This window comes from Chlamydotis macqueenii, chromosome 7 (genome assembly GCF_036417535.1).
Source record: "Chlamydotis macqueenii isolate bChlMac1 chromosome 7, bChlMac1.mat, whole genome shotgun sequence".
In the NCBI taxonomy this organism is placed as follows: Eukaryota; Metazoa; Chordata; class Aves; order Otidiformes; family Otididae; genus Chlamydotis; species Chlamydotis macqueenii.
In genome coordinates this window covers 5528328-5550163 of record NC_141562.1, presented here as the reverse complement: position 1 = coordinate 5550163, position 21836 = coordinate 5528328, and the positions used below count along the sequence as shown (strand labels likewise).

At 42.4% G+C, this 21836-nt stretch overlaps 1 protein-coding gene across 1 annotated transcript in view; it reads right to left on the bottom strand.

The window, feature by feature from the left end:
* CSGALNACT2 (chondroitin sulfate N-acetylgalactosaminyltransferase 2) overlaps positions 1-14982 on the bottom strand; it is a 32575-nt gene extending 17593 nt beyond the window's left edge. Inside the window, exon 1 of the mRNA XM_086751768.1 lies at positions 14874-14982. The gene's annotated coding sequence lies outside the window, so the exon portion shown is untranslated. The remainder of the gene's footprint in view (positions 1-14873) is intronic.
* Between the last annotated feature and the right edge of the window lie 6854 nt (positions 14983-21836).

Below are 21836 nucleotides of genomic sequence, written 5' to 3'. Positions count from 1 at the left end.
GATCTATTAGCTCTATATCCATTTTGACTGTGTTGTGTAATTATTGTTTGGGGGAAGTTCTGGGACTTGAGTAACTTCAGTTTAGTTTCAGTATGCTTATGAGAATAGAAAAATATTGCCCTTATATACGGGTTGGACAGATTGTTATCTGACACCACCATCTTCCTTATCCTTGCAAATAAGACACGGTGCCACGATGCACTCCACCTGCTCACAACAAACACCTTGCAATGTTTCTCCCCCGTTACATCCTCACAACATTTCTCCTTTCCCATCTGGCTTCCAGCATCGCTTTAGTGAGAACCAGGTACCACATATCAGTGGTATCATGACATTCAGCACCCTAATTTGCAAGAAAGCTTCAATAACAAGGCCTGAAAGATTAAGTAGTTTATTCACACCACCAACACCAATGCCCCCGATAACTGACCCTAAGTTTGTATGTGTGTCACACACACTAAGTTTCGCAAGGGCTGCACACCTCAGAGTTGTCCAGCTGAGGTCTACAAGACTGCTTGAAACAGTTATTAGTATTCCTAGCACTAAAGTCCCTGTCTATGACCCTGGTCATGAATAAATTACATCCATTTTGTAGACATTTTTAATACAGCAGCTGAAAGGCAATAGTTATCTGAAACAGAATCTTTCTGAACTCACGTAAAGCTACTGGACAGTTTGGTATAAAATAAGTAACAGTTTTATCAACTGAATTCTAGACGATATCCTTTTAAGTCCAAGTAAGACAGAAGTTAGTCACTCCTCACTGCACAAACACATTATATAAATGCAAGTTAAATGCCTATAAAGAGTGATCAACACCAGATGTATCCTCAGACTATTGACCAGGGTCCAGATGTGGTGAATCAAGGGAGACAGAAGCAAAAACAATCTACAGGATAAAACCAGTTCACAGAAATGATGTAATTATCATCCCAAGCCTTCTTTAACACAAAGTTGCCTATAGGATGTTTTTTCACATTTCTTCCTGAATTCTTGTTCTGTTACACTCAAGGGGTGAAGCCACGATTAGTAATAAAGAACCATATGGTTTTTTTAAACCTAAAAAAATGCTAGGCTGTACTAAAGCCACTCCATGCAGAAGCTGGCACATCTTAGATCAGTCAAAGCATATTGAAAAATGATCAAACTACCTGACTTGCACAAAATACTGACAAACCTAGTCCCAACTATTAGTCACTGCACAGCCTTACTACTACTGTCCAGAACAATAGTATTTTTGCATCACTGCACACACAAACACAGCTACTGTATCACTGCACAAATCTGCTTTTCAAGTTACCAAGAGATGCCTTTGGTACTGGAGACAGGGTAGGAAACAAGATGGAGTCTTACAGCTCAGCAGGACACAAAGAGAGGTTTGTGTTTTTCCTTTACCTTTCTCCTCACTTCTACAGGATAATTAAAGAAAATGGAAGTACGTACTAGAAAGCAGGAGCTAATCTTTCTAGTTAAGACTGTCTTGGAGATGATTTGGGCTACTGCGGTACAGTTTGCTAATGGACAGTGCCACAGCTGCAAACCACAGCCGGTTTGGTTCACCACTGAACCTCTAACTTAAAGCCACCTAAGTCACGCAACCACCTACCACCATAGGCTTTGAACAATCACTAACTGTTGTTGAGTGATAAACAGGCACCTCTGAAGCCGGGACATTAGCCTAGCAGGCCTTTATTCGTACCAATAATTGCCTTGTGTCCAACCTCGATGAGTCACTAAGTCGCTTTAGGTCTCATTCATGTCTTAGAAGCAAGTGACAACAGATTTCCGATGTGGTGTCAAGAGGACACAATGCACCGGCAGATTAAGACTCCCTCAGACAATAGCAGGGGGCAATGAAAGAACAACTCTGTTCTTAACTTTCTTAACTGTGGCCAAATGTACATCATTATGGTAAGCATGGATTAAGAAAGTCAGCGCTCCTCCACAGGGACTTGCATTGCATCACCAAGGCAAGAACAGCAGTTTATGAGTAACTGCAGATTTCCGAGCCTTCCCACTGGCGCTTTACCTATGGACGCTGCTTCGTGGGGCACTGCCTCCAGGGCCGCTTAGGGAAGAGAAACAACAAGCCCTTTCTGAAGCAATGGAAACTACAGGTGGTGGGTTATAGAGAGTTCCCTGGTTCTTTTCCTCCTAGGCTCTAATTATTCCCTCATTAGTCAAAACCTTTTTTCCAGTGAGCTAGTGACAATCTTACTAATAAGCCAGCCTTTTTGCAGAGAGATAGGCCTTGCCTATTTATCTTTGACAGCCTTCCTGCGACACCATGAAGGACAGGCATTTTTCCCACTACAGCTTCCCTGTGGCCTTTAAAGGAAAGGAATGTTTGTGCAACTAGTTATGTTAAACAACATTAAAATTTTAAATTGCATACGAAGATTTGAATGGATAAATTACTTTGCTAAGACAGTGGGGACTGAGACATCTTCCCCTCCTCCCCCCCATATTACTTCTGCTGAGAAGAGTCATCATAAAGGAGTCAGACACAGACTTCATCTTGCATTTTTCAAGCAGCGACTGAAGCCAGTAAGAATCTCAATGTTCATCCCATCAGAAATGGAGGGGTTATGAGCCCTCTACTTCACCATCCTCTCTTTCAGAAAAGCACTAGTTTTGCATATTTACAACCCAGTAACTACTTCCAGGCTGTGCAGAAGATGGTTACAAGAGAAAGCAGGCTGTGAAACCTCAGAATTAGTAAAAGCACGCAGGATCCCAAGAATCACAATAGCAAAATAAATCAGTGTCACATGGTACATTCTGAAGTTCATTAAAACAGATGAGTAAGAATACCTGGAAATAAGTAACCACACAGAAGTCCCTCAGATCAGCATTTCAGTGTTTAAGGATTAAGTTTTAAATTGCACATGCTGATATTCCACTTTATTTCAATTGTTTGAAACAAGTCTATTTGCAATACTCCCTATGATCTCCAAAGAATGATACATCTGAGGCTTATACAATGCTTATAAAGATTTGCAAGTTTTCCAGAAGCAGCTGGTTGTTATTCTTTCTGCATTTTCAGGGCCTTATGTATATTCAGCTATGGAAATGTTTCTGTTCCTTACAAAAGAGCTCATTGATTCTCTAAGCACAAGGGAATAGACCAGCATGCTAATTGAAAAGGCTTTAAAATTTGTTTTTATTGTATTAGCATTCTGTTTTGGTTCTGTGTTGCAAAGGATGAGTATGTCTTTCTAATGAGGGGAAACATTCACACTTAAAGCAGTGACCTAATTCAGTATGCACTCGCTTCATGCCACACTGTACAGACATTCCTCATTTTAGCATGTTCTACTTTAGACATGTCCTTTTCATTCAGCACACCCTAGATGGTCATAGTTTAGCTGCTTATGAAATTCCAGCTGATTTTCGTAGTTATTTTATTGTTCATAATGTCACCCAGATGCCACAGATCTTGACTGTCTGAAGCCCCCTCCACACACACATACTTCTCTCCTTGACAAGATACAGAAAAAAAAAACCCACAAAAGTCCAATATTATTCCTTGAATATTCCATCTTATTCTGAAGAGTGTCAATGAAAACAGAATTGCTTGTGGACATTAGAGAAACACTGCACGCACAGTTATTTTCTCACTTGCTGAAACCAAGACAAAGCAAGCCGGCCGCCTTTGCTGTCACAGACAATCTTTGCATAAACCCTGGAGTGAAAAAACCTCAAGTCGTACCTTAAGTATGCAAAACCACATGATTTCTGCTTAGACAGGCTGCTGAGGTATAGCCTCAGAAAAGACAGACATTTTTTCAGGGTTTTATTATACAGCTGTAGTCAAATGAGTAGCAAAGCCAGATTTTTCTGCTGTTGAGAAGGTTAATGAAAAAAGCAAAGCAGAGAAACAATATCTAAGAGGAAAGTTAGGGGCCTCGTTCTCACTTTCCACAGAAAACTAATCTTTAGTCTAGTATCTCACCCTCACTGGGTTGATTGTAAATCACAGGTTACCATCACAATTCCACCATCTGATTTGCTTTCAGCTACAACTCTGCCTCCCAAGGATGCACACTGCTGGATGGGAGAGAATCTGAAAGCCACTATCAGTTTATGGGAATATGATCTACATTCAATAAAACCAGTAGGGAAATGAAAATAATCAAAGTATTTTCGACCTCACCAGTTTAATAATAAATCCTGAAGAATCTGAAAGTTGTGCTTACACACATCGCAACCACTGTCCACATAAATCAAGCACGTAAGGCACAAGTAGCAGCTTATTTTCAACTTTTTGAAAGTTTAGAGCATAATACACTGTTCCAATTCATTCCAACATGCAACTTCAGCTTTGCTACTCACATTATCTGACTGACACTGAAGTGAGTTTTTCTTCCAGCTACCTCTTATGACTTTCATCAAAACTTCCTCATGTCTTGCTCTGTGCCTTTCCAGCGTTCCTATCATGCAGCATACTGCCTTGGCATGCTCACATGGACAATACTGAATAGGACCAAACCTGTAAGAGTGAGCACACACCAGCACTCTTCAGCAGGACAGAGTAGTTTCTGCATAAAGTTACTTTTCCAAATATTGCAGATCTAAACCAGAAGTCCAACAGTTAAAAAAACCAAACCAACAAGACATCTGCCTTGGGAGATGTGGTGAGAGAATCAGCTCTCCATCAGGTCTAACTCAACCTCAAAATCTGTGACCCTTAATTCTTACAAGCTTATCAGATCCATTTGGTTGATAAATATGAAAAATGGTTGCATTCAACTTGTGTCCAGCCACGTGGCAGACTCCAAGTAGTATCAGATACGCACTTGTCTATTCTACTGCAGCCAGCCTCACCTGGCAGCTCATCACGTAACAACCTGGGATAACGCTGTGCTATCAATTTAGCACTGCTCCTGTTAACTCACAGGTTTGGAATTTTTTTGTCTCCCTCTGCTTGCTTTGTTATAAACTCCCACTGGTAAACACTACCAAAGCCAGAGTCCCACCAGGGGAGCAGGGGGACGACAAATGCACACTGATCTCTGAGCATCTTCATTTGTAATTAAGGGCATGGAAAAAACCCCACCACACAGTCAGCACAAGAACTACTGTATACATTATGAACAGCCTGTGATGAATTATAAAGTGCTCGAGCATATCTGCAATAGATGATAACTTCAGACAACTGTTTAGTCCCTTAGTGGGAAGGAAGAAAATTCACATTTTTGCACAAGGATCATACTAGTACTTGCAGTACACCAGGAACAAGTAGTTCAGGCATGGGAACCTGTAGGAAAAAGTTATTTCAGTGACAGGTGACAACAGCCACAGGATTTATTACTCAAAAAATAATACTCCCTATGCAAACAGTTTATTTTACAAAAGCAACATTGTGTTTTTGCCAGCAGAAATGCTGTGTGCCAAAATAAAATTAAGACTAACCTTCCACAAGTTTCCACTGTCACACAAGAGACTCCAGTAGATATATGGGGTTTCTTATCTCCCTTGTTTCATGCAATAGATAACTCGCTCTTGACACTAGAGATACTTTACAGATAAGAAATTCTGCCTTTTTCCAGCACTCTTAATACCAACCTTCTTTAAGAAGTAAACATAGAACAAGAGTAGGGCTTCATCTAATAGTGAAGTTTGATTATTGTAAGATCAAATCTTGTTAGGTTTAGCCTATGAAGAATAATCAAGCAGGTCCTGCTCTTCATAGCATTCCCAAATACCCCCTTGAAATTTCAAGAAGTTCACTGGCATGTGTTTTCACAGCAGCAACACAGTCCTTCACACAGGGCTGTGTGAAGGACTCGTCCTGCCCTTGCACCACATACCCCTTCTCGACCCCACAAACATGACCAAATCAGCATGCCAAGCTGACAGCACAGGAAATAATATGGATTTTACTGACTCCGTTCTCAGTGCTACAGCCAACGTAGCAGAGAATGCAAGCAGAAGGGGACATGCAACAACCTAGAAATAGTGATGTTTTTGCTACAACAGTCCCTGGAAAAAGCAGTCATGCTGTCATACCGAAAACAACATTAACTGTACTGAAATGGTTTAAATGCAGTTCTTTTATACCCTACTGTGACGTAACAAGGAAAAAAAAAATGGCCTTTTGCTGAAGCAGTTTTATCTGCTGTAAGTTAGAGAAGCGAGCAAGTTACCATACGTCCCAGCATTGTTGTTCCTACACAAAACCAAATCCATTACATAGTTAAGTGGACAAATGAAAGAACAACATTATTCACATTATTTACTTTATAGCTAATCCAAAGTAAGCAACGACCTTATGAATAGGAGGCCTGCTTTGGCTTCAGTGAAGCCAGAGCAAGCCCATTTGTCTGGAAACTGCTGAACTGAAATTGGAACTTGAAACCCAAGCAGCTACACCTTAACTACGCTGGGCAGCATTATCCTATTGCAGATAAGGCTAGAAAATAAAAGTCAGCTCATAATCGCTTTACGTTTTTTTTATGAAGAGAGACGTTTGCTTGGCATAAAGCAGCTAGGTAAAATGTCCTAGGTAAGACTACCTGAAGGATTTTTGTTTACTTTATTGTTTCAAAATGATTATTGAACAGCTGTTCTGAAAGACTCACTACCTTCAGTGTCTGTAAGATAAATAACAACTTCCCCATTTTACACACCTTTTCCTGTAGTTTATGCTATTTAGCGTGAGGAGTTTTGCATTGCTGGAGGAACTATTCTCTTTATAAATCTGGCAAAAAAACCACAAACTTACAGAAGCAAGTCTTCTTCCCCTTATTGTACAGGCATGAAAGGAACAGCAGTATTATGACTACACTTATTTTGCCTGCCCTATAGGTTGTTAAAGTTCAACCTAGAAATGGGAACAAAAGTACAAGAAGCTACCTTAGCACAATTACGAGGGAAGCACTTTCTACTGGTACTCCTAATATGTCATAAAAATAAGTCTTTTTTTTTTTACATGAGCATTAGGCAGGAATCTGACCTAATTTTACCCTATGCTTTGCAATAACCTGATTAAAAACATACTCTCCATGCGGGACTGCATAAATTACACGGGCAACCGTAACATGGCAGCGAGGTGGGCTCGTGGTCCAGGGCACACCACCCGTCGGATGGTGTGCCCACCACCAGCGCTCAGGGCTGCTCACTGACGGCTGGCAGAACCTCCAAACGGCGCGCAGAACACCACACGGTGATCAAGGGCAGAAGGACAGCTGCATTGCTGCAGAGGACAGCTTAAGCAAAACTACATAGCAGTTCTTACAGCATCTTTAGCTTATCTTCAAGGATGCACAGTAGTCTCTGTTGGAGTACATGCAGCGAAATCTTTACACTCCTTTCAGTACGACAGAGCAACAGCTGCAGTAAGAAGCAGAAATAAAATGTATGATGCCCAGTAGTTTTAAAAAAGATAACGCTGTAGGAAGTTTGGGGGGGGGTTTTTTTTTTGTGCAGGAAAAGTCTGTTTTAGGAGGACAGAAAAACCACTTACACTTAAAGTGCATCACCGTACAAGTGAATGAGGAAAGGTAAAATACTCTTCAGACACACAGAGTGTCTAAACATCTTAAAAGGAAGGCCCCAGCTAAATATTTCCCCCACGCAAGATGAACATGCTCCAGCAAACGCCACAGAACAGTAAAAGCTAACTAGTGATCCTAGCTCCTCTCCATAGCACCTCCACAGCATACCTACAGTTTCATTGATGCCATTTTCAATTAAAAAACCAAAACACTGAAAATGACCAAAATTGTCCATTACAGAAATGGTAGCAAGCAAAAACAAAGAGCTGAGTGATGTGGTTTCCTTGGAATCGCTTCACCAAAGTGTACCACACCTATGTTCTCAGAATCAAGTAATCTTCTGTTTTCTCGTATCTTAATTTCTCATCTCTTAATTATCTAGCTCTCTATGTATGGAGATCGAGACAGTGTAGTTACTGTACCATGAGCATAGTTGAGAGTTTTAAAATATCTGAAATCAGTTTAAAATACAATTTGATACAGAATTCCTGAGAAAAAATGCTGCCTTAAAAATCAATCACCCTAAAGTTTTTCTTAAATAAAATTAATCAGCTAGCTTAAGTAAGCTCAAACACAGAATTCAAAACTGGGCTTATTTTGCTATTCTTCAGTCCATGAATCTAAGATTGAAGGAGGAACACAACCTACAAGTATATTTAGAATGTCTAAAAATCAGCATAGTAGTTTAGGGTCTGCTTTCAGCACTGCAGATCAGCCATGAATATGTCACCAGAAGTGAAAGCTGGATGCGAAACGATTGAGAAACATCTGGTGCATTCCAGAAGCACAGCTAGATGCACTTATGTCATCTGTAATTTTTCAATTTGACATTATAACCAAGCATTAACTTACTCTTAAAGGACTAGCAATAGCAGGCTTCACTGAAAGCAGAGAAGCTAGCAGCTTGTGAGAACTATCTATCTTGATACTCTTTTTTTCTAAAGTTGCCTTGCACCGAAAAGGACACCAGTATGAAAAATACAAACACTCAACACTTCAGATTACCCTGCTCCATCTCTTCGTTTTGCTTTTTCAAGTCCCTGAAGTCAGTCTTTGCGCCACTTGGACCATCTTTCCTCCTCTTCTCAAGAAGAGGTGATCATGATTTGGAGGGGAGAGAAGCCAGGAGTTTCTATAAACCTCTGTTGAGCTTTTGCAGGTCCCCTGTGCCATTCTTCCACTGTGTTCATATTCCACAAATGTTTTTATTTATTTATTTATTCCCTAGTTTTGCTTCACAACAGGGGCATACAGGTTGTTACCACAGACCTTGTCTGCCACATTTGACACGTGGTCCTGCTGGCAGCAACTCCTATTATGCAATTTTAACATTGGCATAAAGTTTTGTTACCTTCTCCTCCTGCCCCTTCAGACAGTTGACTTAAATCCCTATCACACTTCCACCTTTCCCTCATCTAGGTACAACTCTAACAGAAGCTCAGGACCTTACAAAACTAAGGAGCAACTATGAAGACTTAAATGCAAAAAACTCAAAGTTACTGGATTATGTCTGAAATTAAAAAAAAAAAAACCACCATAACTTGAAGAAACATGCTTAGTAGCACTAAACAGCATAATCTAATACAGTATTTTGGATGCTAAAACTCAGTCCTGTTCCAAACACTGGTAGTGGTGGGGCAGAGGCTGGCCTGTACAAGCATCTTACCGGACCACTGCTGCCAGACTGTGCTGGGAAAAGGCAGGCACATGAGCCATGCCAGCCTCTGTCCAGCCGGCACCAACTGCAACCGGTATTCATCCTCCTGCTTTGCAAATTGTATGTCTCTTCTTCAGAAGACTTCTACCCATATCAGAAGATCCCAGCTCACAGGAAAAATTTGACAAAACTACTATCACTCAGTAGTCTTAATTTCCACTCTACTAGAGCGCTAGGAAGACATGAAAACCATCTGCTGCCTCCGGGGCTGTGAGTAGTATCAAGAGTGCTGACAAGCGTCTTATAATTTTTGACACTGCTGCTTGGGGAAACCTTTAAGGGACAGCAAAAGTGCTACCACAAGTCATCTGAAAGCTATCACCCAAGACACTCTCCCAGGACAGATTTTATTTCATAGAAACTAATGTCTTAGTCCTCCATAAAATTTCAGAGGCTCTACACTGTGCTCAAGACTAGCAACTTATATTTCAGAGTTTTCTCCAAAAACACAAGCTAGTTTACCTCATTTCCCCTGCTTTATTGCATTTCCACTCCTTCAATGCAGCAGTGTTCCCAATGAGCTTCTGTTGCTGCCTGTGCATCGCTGCTCAACACCTGCCCTTGCAACAGCAACCCCAACTCAACCCAGAACTGTTTATTTCCACTGTTTCTATAGAGAAGATACACATATCAAACAACGGAGACACTGGGGTAGCAAAAAAGTCTGCCCGGTTACCTACCTGGCCACAATTAACTACCACATGTTAAATGTCATAGGATATACCTACAACATCTACAAACAGAATTATCTGCAGCATCTCTGCACAGCAGCACCTCAGCCACCTGCTTTAAACTCACAGCTTCCTACAACTATTCACCTGCAAGCCAGAAACTGTCCTTCCACGTCTTTGTCTTGCAATTGGCATCTGAAAAATTATTAGGGTCCTTTTTCCTTACAAGATTATCTGGGACTAGTCACCTTGATTTACAATTCCTAATATGTTAATACAAACTAGCTTAGCTTTGCAGACAGCTTTTGGGAGAACTCGGGTACCCAGTATCCTACACTTTTGATCTTCTATGAAAGCACTGATCTACTGCCTTGACAATAAGGACAACTAAGAGCGCAGGCACATTAATCTCCTTTTGCGGTTGATGTTCATTTGTTAAAGTTAAATACGAGAAGCAGATATCTACACAGGGATAAAAACCTAAAATGTTTACCAGTTTTACTTGGAAATATTTAATACGTGCAAGTATTGTATTTCTAAGTCTACCTGTAACTCCTAGCTGTGGTGCATTGTGTTATCTTAGCTTTGAACACACAGAGAAGCAGTCTTGAGTTACGTTCAGCTCACTGAGAGGACTGTTGCCTGTGGCAGCCACTAAGTATGTGGCAGGACCCATCTCCAGAGGACTCATTAGCCATGAAAGAATTTTACTTCTATTCTACAACTGGAGTTATCAGTTTCCTTTAACAGAAGAGTATTAGTTCCCTTAGTTTTTGAGAGAAAAAGTGCCAAACGTGCCTACCCAACCTTCTCCCAGTGCCATCCCTATGCTGCCAAGGTGGCAGTGCTACTTCAGTTCTGCACATTTTTTTCTTTAGTCACCTATTGTGTACTTGCACTCAAAACTCCAACAGGTAAATGTTCTTGCCCCTCCATCTATCAAAATAATGCAAAATAATGCATTAATTGACAACTTAGGTCATTTCTGGCCACGCAGAGAAGCTGCTGGGAAGATTCACTTTTGACATCGGAAGAACACATATGCTGGCTGTCAGGTGTTGATCTGGCCTTTCCTGACAGCTGCCCTAAGTGACATCTCTACTGAAAAGCCCAGTACCATAAAGGAGAAGGATCCTCTTCCAGAAGCTGTTTCACTAGTGAAACAACACTGCCTGGTACAGGGGAAGAAGAAAGGACAAGAAAAACAGTGAGACAGACGTGCCCTTTATCATCCGCCCAGTCCACCAGTGAAAGATTTGTTTAATATGAAGGAGGAAGAAGGTGAAAGAAAAACACAGGCAGATCTGCCCTTTCTGTCACTCACCAGCACAGCCGCCAACAAGATCCTCAAACGCATCTGCTGAGGAGACACACTCACCCTCCACCGCAGGCTGGGAGGCTGATGGGGTCCAGACCAAGAACTCCCCAGGACCACGGTGAAGGCTAAAGGAAGCGGTTAGACCCAAAAGCAGCACGGTGCTGGATGGCACACGTACTGCAGACAGACACTAACGAGTAAGCAGGCCAATCACTAGAGCTATTTTTGATTATAGTTGGAGATTATGAAGAATGGCAGGAAATGGTTAGATAAAAAAAGTACATGCAAGATTTCCTCACGATAGCTTCCTCGTCTCAAGTCGTATTTGGATGCTCTGAACTTCACTTTGAAACAACGATGCTCCATTGATGCTCTTTCCAATGCTCACATTTGCACTCACAGCACCTGCAAAGGCTTGCCAGCTTTATCAACTCGCTAGCAGGAGTTTCAGAGTGCTTGGTCTGTGAATGGGAAAAGCCTTTAAAAATAGGCAAGGTGAAGCAGAGGTAATTCCAAGATATTCCTCCCACCATACTCCACTGAAATTACTGTGGAGTAAGTGTCTCCTGCCAGCCTTACCATACAGAAAAAAGAAACAGTATGGACAGCCTAGTGCCAGTGCAGAAAGAACACAAGCATTGCGGGGTGCCATATTTTCACATGCAGCAAAATCTTCCAGGATTAGGGAAAAAAAGCTCCTTTTCCTCTCCCCTTGAACCTCCGATCTTTAGTGACTACACATAGCTTTCAATGATTATCTAGTTATTCTTACTTTTTAAAAAAGGGTTCTCAGCTAGCTGTGACCATCAGAACCATCAGTTTAGATTAGACACACAAGGTGTAAGATATCCAAGAACTATTAAGCTGTCTAACCTGTCTGTCTACATTTTCAGGTATATGCAAGATACCTGCAGACTTACACTAAAAATTTTTAAACAGACTTAGATAAAACCAGCAGCTTTCTTAGAAACTTCTTATAAGCTGTAACTCAGAAGTAAAACTATATTCCCATTCCCTCACAAAAGCATTACATTTCTGAACATCTTGAGTTACGATTTCATTTTGCCATTTCCAGCACAAAGCTTGCAATAACATAATTAGTCGCATAGATAAAGCACAGTAATTTTTTTTTTCACAAAAGCTATTATGCTCCTGAAACACTTTCTTTCATTATGCCCTTTGAGAATTCTTTTTAATTTTTTTTTTTTTAAATAAAGTCTTGTGCTTGAAATCCCTATTTGTTATTTTTCCAGAAGCAAGATTATTACAGTCTCTTCCCATTCTTTTATTCTGGAGGACTGGTCCTCTAAGAGCATAGAAGACAGATGAGTTAACAGAGCCAAGCACACTATCAGTTCCTGTGCCACCCACGTTGCTACCCAAAGCCTGAGTTTCATCCCACCTCTGTGATCCTGCTTCAGCATTATTTAATGAGAAAATACTGCAAGTCATGAAGCTTGCTTCATAATAACTGACTATTACAGAGTTAAGACAAATATTGTGCAATTTGTTTTCTGCAGAAAAAAAACGTGACCTCATATTCCTCATACCCTCCCTCGCCCAAGTTTAGTTTTATCTTTTAAAAGTTCAGGTCATTTTGGTGATCCTTTTTACACAGACATCCACACAACACTTCTGGCAAGAACGAAAGAAACAGACTGTGGTGCAGGGGTAGAAATTGTTGTGCCAGAGATGCTTGTGGGTTTTCTTGGCAACAGAACGCAGCTACTTATTATTTAACTATGCCCTCAGATGATGTTTCTCACTGACTTGGGAAGACCCATATCCCAGGGCTAGAACTTAAAAGCAAAGAATTTAAATTCAAGAATAACTTGGTGCAACTTCTGCCATGATGCAGCAGCCTTAATGATAGGTTTGGGTTTTTTTCTGTTTCATTTTTTTTTCCCCCCTTCCCGCTTTAAGCCTGAGGAAGACACTGAAACAAAGTCATGGGATCAAGAAGGGAAAGAATTATTCATGATCGACTGTTCTTAATCACACTGAAGTTTTCACGGGTTCCCTCCAGGAGCAGACAAGCTAAACAGTGTCTATTTGTGCCGTACAGTCCTGTACTTCAAAAATCGTTGTTCTTTCTTCCATTTTCAGCTTACTGATGGTTTAGGACAGTGGTGCTGCAGCAACACTCAGTGTGGGTCTCCTGATACTTAGAATAAGGATTTACTGGCAAGAGTCTCCCATAAAAGCCTCAGGGTATAATGGAGGCCCACAGCTAACGCCCTGTCCACAAAAATGCATCTACCTCCACTGACGGCCACTGGGAACACTTCCAAGCCGCTGTCTTTGACAGTGTTTGGAGACTCACTATCTAGTTAATAAATAAAGGGAAGCCAGAAGTTTCCTTCCAACACACTGAAGTAGGACAGGAACTTTCAGCTAGTGAGGTCTTGTTCACAGGGCCTGGCATTTACAGTCTGCAAGGGGGCAGGGGGGGGGGTGGAATTTTACTGTATGACCTTAGCTTGAAAGATATTCACTCTATGTTAAAACAGCCTCACTCTTCTTTTGCAGCTCTTCCGCGTTACCTATCAGAGCAGCAATAGGATACACCTAATCCTTATCCATCATCTACCAGCTCAGCAGAAGAGATCAGTGTCTCAATTTCCACCTGATAGCAGGACTTGAAGAGGGAAAAAAAAAAAAAACCAAAAAAACCCCACAAACAAACAACAAACATCACAAAATGAAGTAAGTGTTAATTAAGCAGATTTGGATTATACTTCACTGAAAACAAGTAGTATTAAGTTTAATTTTTGGTATTCTTAGCTTTAAAAAATCATATTGCAAATCGCAACCTCCCTGTTTCTGCTTTAGTATTCCTCCAATAAATGAGTTGGTTTCAGGATTAATAGATGGATAACAATTATAGTTTTATTTTTGACACTGAATATCAAAACGTTCCAACTTTCACAGTTTACAGGAGCTCAGAATTTACCCAGAACCCGGCCGATAAAAAGCAGGAGATGCACACCACAGTTAAACAAGTCTAAACAGCCCACTGGAGACAACCGGGGGCCCTCTGCGCACCATTTCCTCTGTCTTGGGGAGGGGGTGCTGATGGAAGGAAGTGGGGTTTCTAGCGGTTTGAGCAGGCCCCCAGGCAGCCCAGCCCCGGGGAGAGGGCGATGACAGCCCGGCCGGCCCGGCCGCAGGGGGACGGGGGAGAGGGATGAGCAGCGCTGCCTCCCCCGCAGATGTCAGACCCAGCGCGGCCCCGAGAGCGCGCTCCCCAGCACACCGAAGGCTCGTTAACACAACGGAACCGCAGCCGTGAGGAGGGGGAGAGATCGGTTTTATTGCTACGACGGCGCTGAGAACCGAATCAGGTCCGTAGGGGCCCCCTCATGAGGGCGGCCGCGGACAGTCCCGAGCACAGAGACCCCGCTGCTCACCCCCCCCCCCCCCCCCGGCAGGCTCCGTGCCCGCCCAGCCCGTGGAGACGGGGACGGACCCGCCGCGATGCCGCTGCCCGCCGGGCTCCCGCCGCGCTGCTCGGCACCTTCCCTCCCCCGGCGGCAGAGAGGCGGCGGCGGGACAGCCGAGGGCGGCGGGCGGGTGGTGAGGGAAGGAGGCGGTGGGCCGGGAAGGGAGCGGGGAAGGATGACGAGGGGCACGGGAGAGCCGGGGGGGCGCGGGGCGGCCGTACTCACCGCACGGGCCCAGCCGCGGCCCCACTTCCTGTGCGCTAGGAAATGAGCGGGCGGGGCGCCTCCGCCGCGGCCCTTAAAGGGGACGGGACGGGACCGGCCGCCCCCGACCGCCTCCGGGGCGGGACCAGGACCGGGCGCTAGCGGCGGCCGCGCTGTAGGAGCGCCCTCCCCCCCCGCACGCGGCGGCGGCCCCCGGTGGGGGCGTTGCCGAGCGGCCGTTAGCGCGGCCGGGAGTGGCGGGAGGGAGGGGCCGGCGGGGTCCCCGTCCTCCCTAGGCCGTGACGGGGAGGGCACGCCGTGCTCCGTGCGCCCCGGAGAGGCGAGCATTTCGCGGCTGAGCGCTGACGTTAGGGGTGCGGAGCGGGTTTGTTGGTCCCCGCCGCGGCCGAGCTCCGGGAGCACGGCGGGAGGAGGGCGCAGCCAACCCCCGGCCCAGGAGCCGGCGCTGCCTGCGCGGGGCCTCTCAGCGGGCCCTGCCCCGGTGGCTGCCACCGCACCTGGGGCGCACCGGGCCGGCTCTGCCCGGACAGGGGCTTCCTGCCCTGGGTGCAGCCACGGCACTGCGGACGGACAGCCAGCCTTGGCCGTCGGCGGCTAGCAGAGCTCCGGCGGCCCCACCGCAGTGCCAGTTCTCAAATGTTATCCAAACCGTAGCCTCTCTGCTAGAGACACTGGGTCTACGACAAGCAGAATGTACTGATAATTATTTTATGCTTACCCAAGTATTTATTTACTGTTCTGTATTTCCAGAAGAACATACCATTATATCACTTTTGAAATTTTTCTGCAGGGCTGGAGTTAAAAGGAAGCCAGGCTTAGGATTTTGTGCACTTTTGAGCTGTCTGCATGAACAGACAGCCTGTAACAGCTTAAAAGGGTAAGGTCGAGAACAGCTCAGGAAATGGGTGAGGTACTCCTGTTCTTTCATAAGTATATATCAAATCTTTCTGGCCACGCTCATCAAAACCAGTCATATGCACTGAAAAAGCCAGTGAAAGCTTATTGTGTCAAGACCTGCACCCCCACTTGACATCACTGTTGGTTTGCCTGTGACCACTCACCTGCCTGGAAAATAAGCACCAAGTGCTTTCCAGAGCAGAGCCCCCGACGCTCTGCAGCAGAGGCCGCCGCCTCTGTCGCGTTACTGCTCTGACAGGCCTGCACCCCATTTAGCACAGAGCAGCCCTTTGTCTTCAGGCAGACGGAAACACGTTTGTTCATAAATAGCTACACCACACAGGCTGGGAGGGGACTGGGTGTCCAAGGACCTGGTCTGTTCAGTCTAGATTTCAAGCCCTCAGACAGCAAAGGTCTTCCCAGGGAATACCTTAAATAAATGGTGATTTTAAATAGCAAGGTTTTTCCATATGGACTGGGAACCCTCTCATTACACTTTGCTGCCAGGCTCCACTTCAGTGCTCTGGTCCTGTGCTGGTTTTGGCTGAGACAGTTAATTTTCTTCATAGCAAGTATGGGGCTATGATTTGGATTTGTGCTGGAAACAGCGTTGGTAATACAGAGGTGTTTTAGTTACTGCTGAGCAGTGCTAATACAGAGTCAAGGCCTTTTCTGCTTCTCACCCCACCCTACCAGCAAGTAGACTGGGGGGTGCAGAGGTTGGGAGGGGTCACAGCTAGGACAGCTGACCCCAACTTACCAAAGGGATATTCAATACCATATGATGTCATGCTTACCATATAAAGCTGGGGGAAGAAAGAGGAGGAAGGGGGACATTTGGAGCGATTGTATTTATTTTCCCAAATAACTGTTACACATGATGGAGCCCTGCTTTCCTGGGTATGGCTGAACACATCCCTGTCAATGGGAAGCAGTGAATGAATGCCTTGTTTTGCTTTGCTTGCATGCGTGGTGTTTGCTTTATCTAGTAAACTGTCTTTGTCTCAACCCACGAGTTTTCTCACTTTTACTCTTCTGATTCTCTCCCCCATCCCGCTGTGGGGGACTGAGCAAGCAGCTGTGAGGTGCTTACTTGCCAGCTGGGTTTAAACCACAACAGGTCTATGAATGAGGAAAGCACACTTGCTGTGTGTGACCAGCCATCCACGCAGGCACTTTCCTATCCTTTGAAGCTTGTCATGAGGCTGGATTGTCAAAGTTGGGTATCCATCAAAAATGTATTTGAAGAGGCTTATGGAGAAGAGAGTTATCAGAAGGTTTTAGATTTTCACGTATGTGCTCCTGCAACTAGGTAAACATGGGTTCATTCTTTTTTTTTTTTTTTAACAGTGTATAATATACTACTATTTTAAACCTGACCTCATGTGAAGTTTCAGTGTTGCATATTACTGATGACTGTTGAGTACCGCTCAGCTCCTGCTTGTCTTCCGTGTTGTGGTAAATGGGTAGGAGTTTACTAGACACCCGCGTTATGTTACTGATACTGGAGACTGCAGACATAATGCAGACATAATATTATTTGGAAGTACAAGAAGATAACAGTGGAAATAACTGAAATTACTGATTTCATTAACTAACACGACACCTTAGGTCTCAAACAAACTCTGACAACCCTGAATCACCCACTGGTTCGTCTACAGGCAGCAACCAGATTCTGAATATTGTCCTTCAGGCTTCCCAGGTGCGGCTTTTCTGCACAAGAGCTAGTTGCCCCTATGTGGGGAGATCTCTACAGTGCCTTACAGGAGATTGTACATAGAAGACTTCTTCTTTAAGTGCCAGTTTCCTCTCTTTACCAGAGTTCCTTCACTTCCAGGAAGATTATTTTATTTTTTTTTCAGATTGAAAGAAGGAAAGAAGACTAGATTTCTTAAGCTCTAGTAATAACAACTTGGGTATTCTTAGTCACCTCTGTATAAGAGGTCAGCCATGACAGGAAAAACGATGTTTTTGCAGTGATGTTGTGGATAACTTCCTGACTCTTCTGTCAGAACTAGCTATTCCAAGATTAGACATTCCTTCATAACTCAGGCCTATATTTATGGTGACAGATGTTGTAGTTCCTAATTGGTGTTAGTCTTACAGGCCAACAGAGGAATTCCTGGTTTGTTTGTGAATAAAACAGGCAGTAAAACATTTAGCAAATATCTGTATTTTAAGACACAAGTAATTTCAGTTTGGGGATTCTCCATAGAGAGGTATTTGCAGGCCTCCTAGCATCTGAAAGCAATAAATGTATATATAGAGAGATGACACAGCTTTGATTTTTATTAAAATATTATTATGATTATTTTAGAGACATGGAGACAGACTTTGAAAATGTTTTGCTAAACTTAGGTAAATGCTGTTCTTAAATTAGTACAGTTAGGGGAAAGGAAGTGGCTAGCAATAGCTGATTCAAAAAAGAAGAGTTTTCTAGAACTGCATTAGCTCCAGCCTCTAGTGGTTTTTTTCCTTTTTTATTTTCCTTGCCTTTTTTTTTTTTTTAAGCATCTATGTGGCCTGTAGGGGAAGAAAAAATAGAAAAAAAGAGAGAGGATCTGATCTGAGAACATGATGCCAAAGTGAAAGAGTAATGTAAATGAGACCAAAGGAGAAAAGAAAAAAAAGCAATCCTTCAACAGTGGATATTTTTGTTCTCTTATCCTCTCAAGTCAGAATGAAATATGTATGTGGAATAAGAAAAATGGTCTGTTATTTTGCCTGAAAATTCAGAGCTTTAATTGCCAAACAATAGTCATTAGTTTGCCTTGACACAGGGTGCTTTGTCAAATACCACAGCTCATCCTTACTGCTGGCAGAATTCCAACACGATCCCATGTGAGGCCACTTTCTTTATCCTTGTTTTAATTGTTGCAAATTATTTATAACAGATATTGAACAACACAACCAAAAATGTAAAGAATTTTTTATAGCCTGAAATAAACCATCCTACAGTATTTTAATAATCTTGATTTATGTTTTCTTCCCTTAAAATTCTCATTTTGAGCTTTTATTCTAAATAATATTCCACAACCCTTTGTCACTGGTTCTGTCCAAATACATCTTATTGCTACAGTCTGTGAAATAGGGGGTCATAGAAGAGGTGGTGAATTAACTTCTGTGTCGCTTGGGGAATGCTAACCTCAACCTCAGGCTCTGCTGACGATTCTGTGGTGTGAGCATCAACCATGTCACCGAAGGGCTGACTTAGTGCTCTCTTTGTGTGTACCCCCCAAAGTAAAAAGGACACCATTACTGTGGGGCATCTACGATGAGTATTAAAGGTGCTCGGAAGGTCTGGATATGTCACCTCACTGCTTTAGAGGCTGAATCATGACTTAATCTGTTGACTTACAGGTTTAGGAGAGACAGTGCATATGTGAACTTACTTTGTACCAACACACCAGAGCCACTGTACCACGCAGTAATCCTCCTGTATTTATTGTTACTGTGCCCTCTATTTTGCATCGTGTGACATTTTTATTTTGGCAATGCTTAGGCTTCTGGCCTCTGTCTTTGAATGCTGAAGGGCATTTATGTAGTGGTTTGGTATCAAATAAATACTAGTTCTTTAGTATTATTTTGTACTAAATTTTGGACCCAGAAGCATATAATTTATATAATCTTTGGGAAATGAACTGCTATAGATTTTTTTTTCCTGCTGTTTTGGGATCACAGTTGCTAAATTATTTCCTTTCAGATTTTCCTGTTAGAAAACAGTCTGTACAGACTGTATCGACCACAGTATCAACCGACTTTAAATTTACATAGAGTCCTTTCATACATTAAAGCAGACTCAGTAATTTTTATACTCATTCCTGAAAATAGAAGACATTCTTTATTGGTAAAGATGATCTATACCATCACAACTGTAAGTTAATATAAATAAGATATAATTTTATCTGCTATCTGAAAAAACTTTCTTCTGGTGACAAAAATGCTTATTATAGTCTACTTGTTTTTTCTTTGAATAGTGATAATTTAGTTTAACTTTATCAATGGTGTTGGCACCTGGAAAAGCTTGTGGAAGAATATATCAGAATTGTTCAGATAAAATATCTTAAAATAACTTTTGCTTTTTGAAATGAATATATAGTCACTGTTAGCAACAAGGGTTTGTTGAGCTCTTGGACAGCAGCAAATGGATCCGGAAAACATTACTGTACAAGAAGTACGGGCATCACTTCGGTTTGTGCTGCAGAGGAATGGGAAGGCAGAAGGGGAATTGCAGGGAGCTGCATTAAGTGTCTGGGCTCTGCTGCCTGCTCCAGCTGAGAGCAGCAAGCAATATTCTGCAGCAGTAGCTGATCATTTTTCCTGGCCACATGGCCTTATTTTTTCTGGCAGGCACAATGGGTCGTATGCCCAGGGCTCCACCGCTCACTTGCAACTGCACCAGGGTATCACACTGAACTAACCAGTAACAACATCTACGGAAAGTAATCCACATATATATTGCTGGAATTCTGTACTCGTTTATTTCTAACTATTCCAAAACTCCTTTACTGGATAGCTTCTGTCTAACGACACCAAGAAGTGCTTTAGGCATCTCTCTAAAAAGAGAGGACAATTTTGTCACAAATATATTGACTATAAATCAGCTGTGAAACAAAGTCCAAGAAGCCGTATTCTGTACGTAGAATGGAAAACAAATTAGGAGGACTTTGACTACAGGAGTCAATTTTATGCAAAACATACCAAAAATAACACATTCCTTTTTTTATCCTTCTCCAGTATTGCAGAACAGTAGCCTGTTAAAACTATAAAATTATATATTTAAAATAAATTCTATTAAATTAGTTTTAAATTGTAGATTTTGCTGTCTAGGATGTAGAAAGACAAATAAGTTAGATCATTCTATATATGAGATTTAAGCCAGACAATCTTTCATGAGCACTCCTTGTCTGAGAAGATAACAATATAAATTATCGAGGTCTTTTGGTTGGTTATCTGGTTGAGTTCCTTTTGGTACTTGAAAACCTCATGCACCAAAACTCAAGTTATTCAGATAAGTATTAACATCAAATACAGAATCTTTATAGAGGGAAGTATTTGGTCTTCCTTAATCTGAGATGCTTCATGTTTTACACAAAATAGCCAGTATATCAGTATTTAGTATCCCTTACTGCATGATCTGTTTTGCTCGCTGCACCTGTCTAGCAGTCAAGAAAACCACCACTACCTTCCACACAAAATAGGAAAAGCTGTAGGGAGGTACAGTACAGAGATGATCATCCATGCTGACAGATTAGCAAACATTTAGTACTAAACTGGTGTTCATTTCTTTGTACAGTAGGACCAGAGACAAACTTCTCATGTGTTCATTTTCTGTACTGTGCTGGCCCATTTTTGGCAATATCTATCTACTCCATACAGGTTTTGGGTTGTTTTTTGGTTTTTTTTGGTTTTTTTTGCCAATGCTAGCTACAGGCTTGTCTGTCACTGCCCAAAAAACATCTCGCTCCCTTTGAGTCCAAACCCTAGTTATTTAGATCATAAAATAAATCATGTTTATTTCTCTTGTTTCTGTTACCACTCCTTGTTGTGTATATATCATTAAAATGTTTTTAAGTAAGTGCAACATTTTCTGTATTTGTAAATTATTCCTCCCATAAAATGACATGGAAATAATAATAAAATCACATTATGACTTTGGTCTTATTAGTAGTACTTTACTATCAAGGGCTGAAAAATTCTTGCAGTGTTGAAACGGTGTAAGACAGGGCTAAAGGAAGATAGGATGTACACTCCTCCCTCATCAAGAGGGAATCCTCCTACACACCGTAGAATATCAACAGACAACTGGAAAAATATACCATACCTCAACTGTGTTTAGATTTTCATGGAAGCAGGAATCTGTTCCTGTGGTGCATAAAAACAGCAGCTGATTTTGAGAAATGTGTTCAAGCACGCCATTGAGACTTCACCATTACAAAACCAACTGGTAAAGATGAACTGATTTGCAAAGTGAGGATCAAATGTCACTGCACTACCTTCCTAATGGTCTCACAAGCTCCTCTTTAATTTTTGACTTGTAACAATTGTTTTATCCTTGTTAAGTAA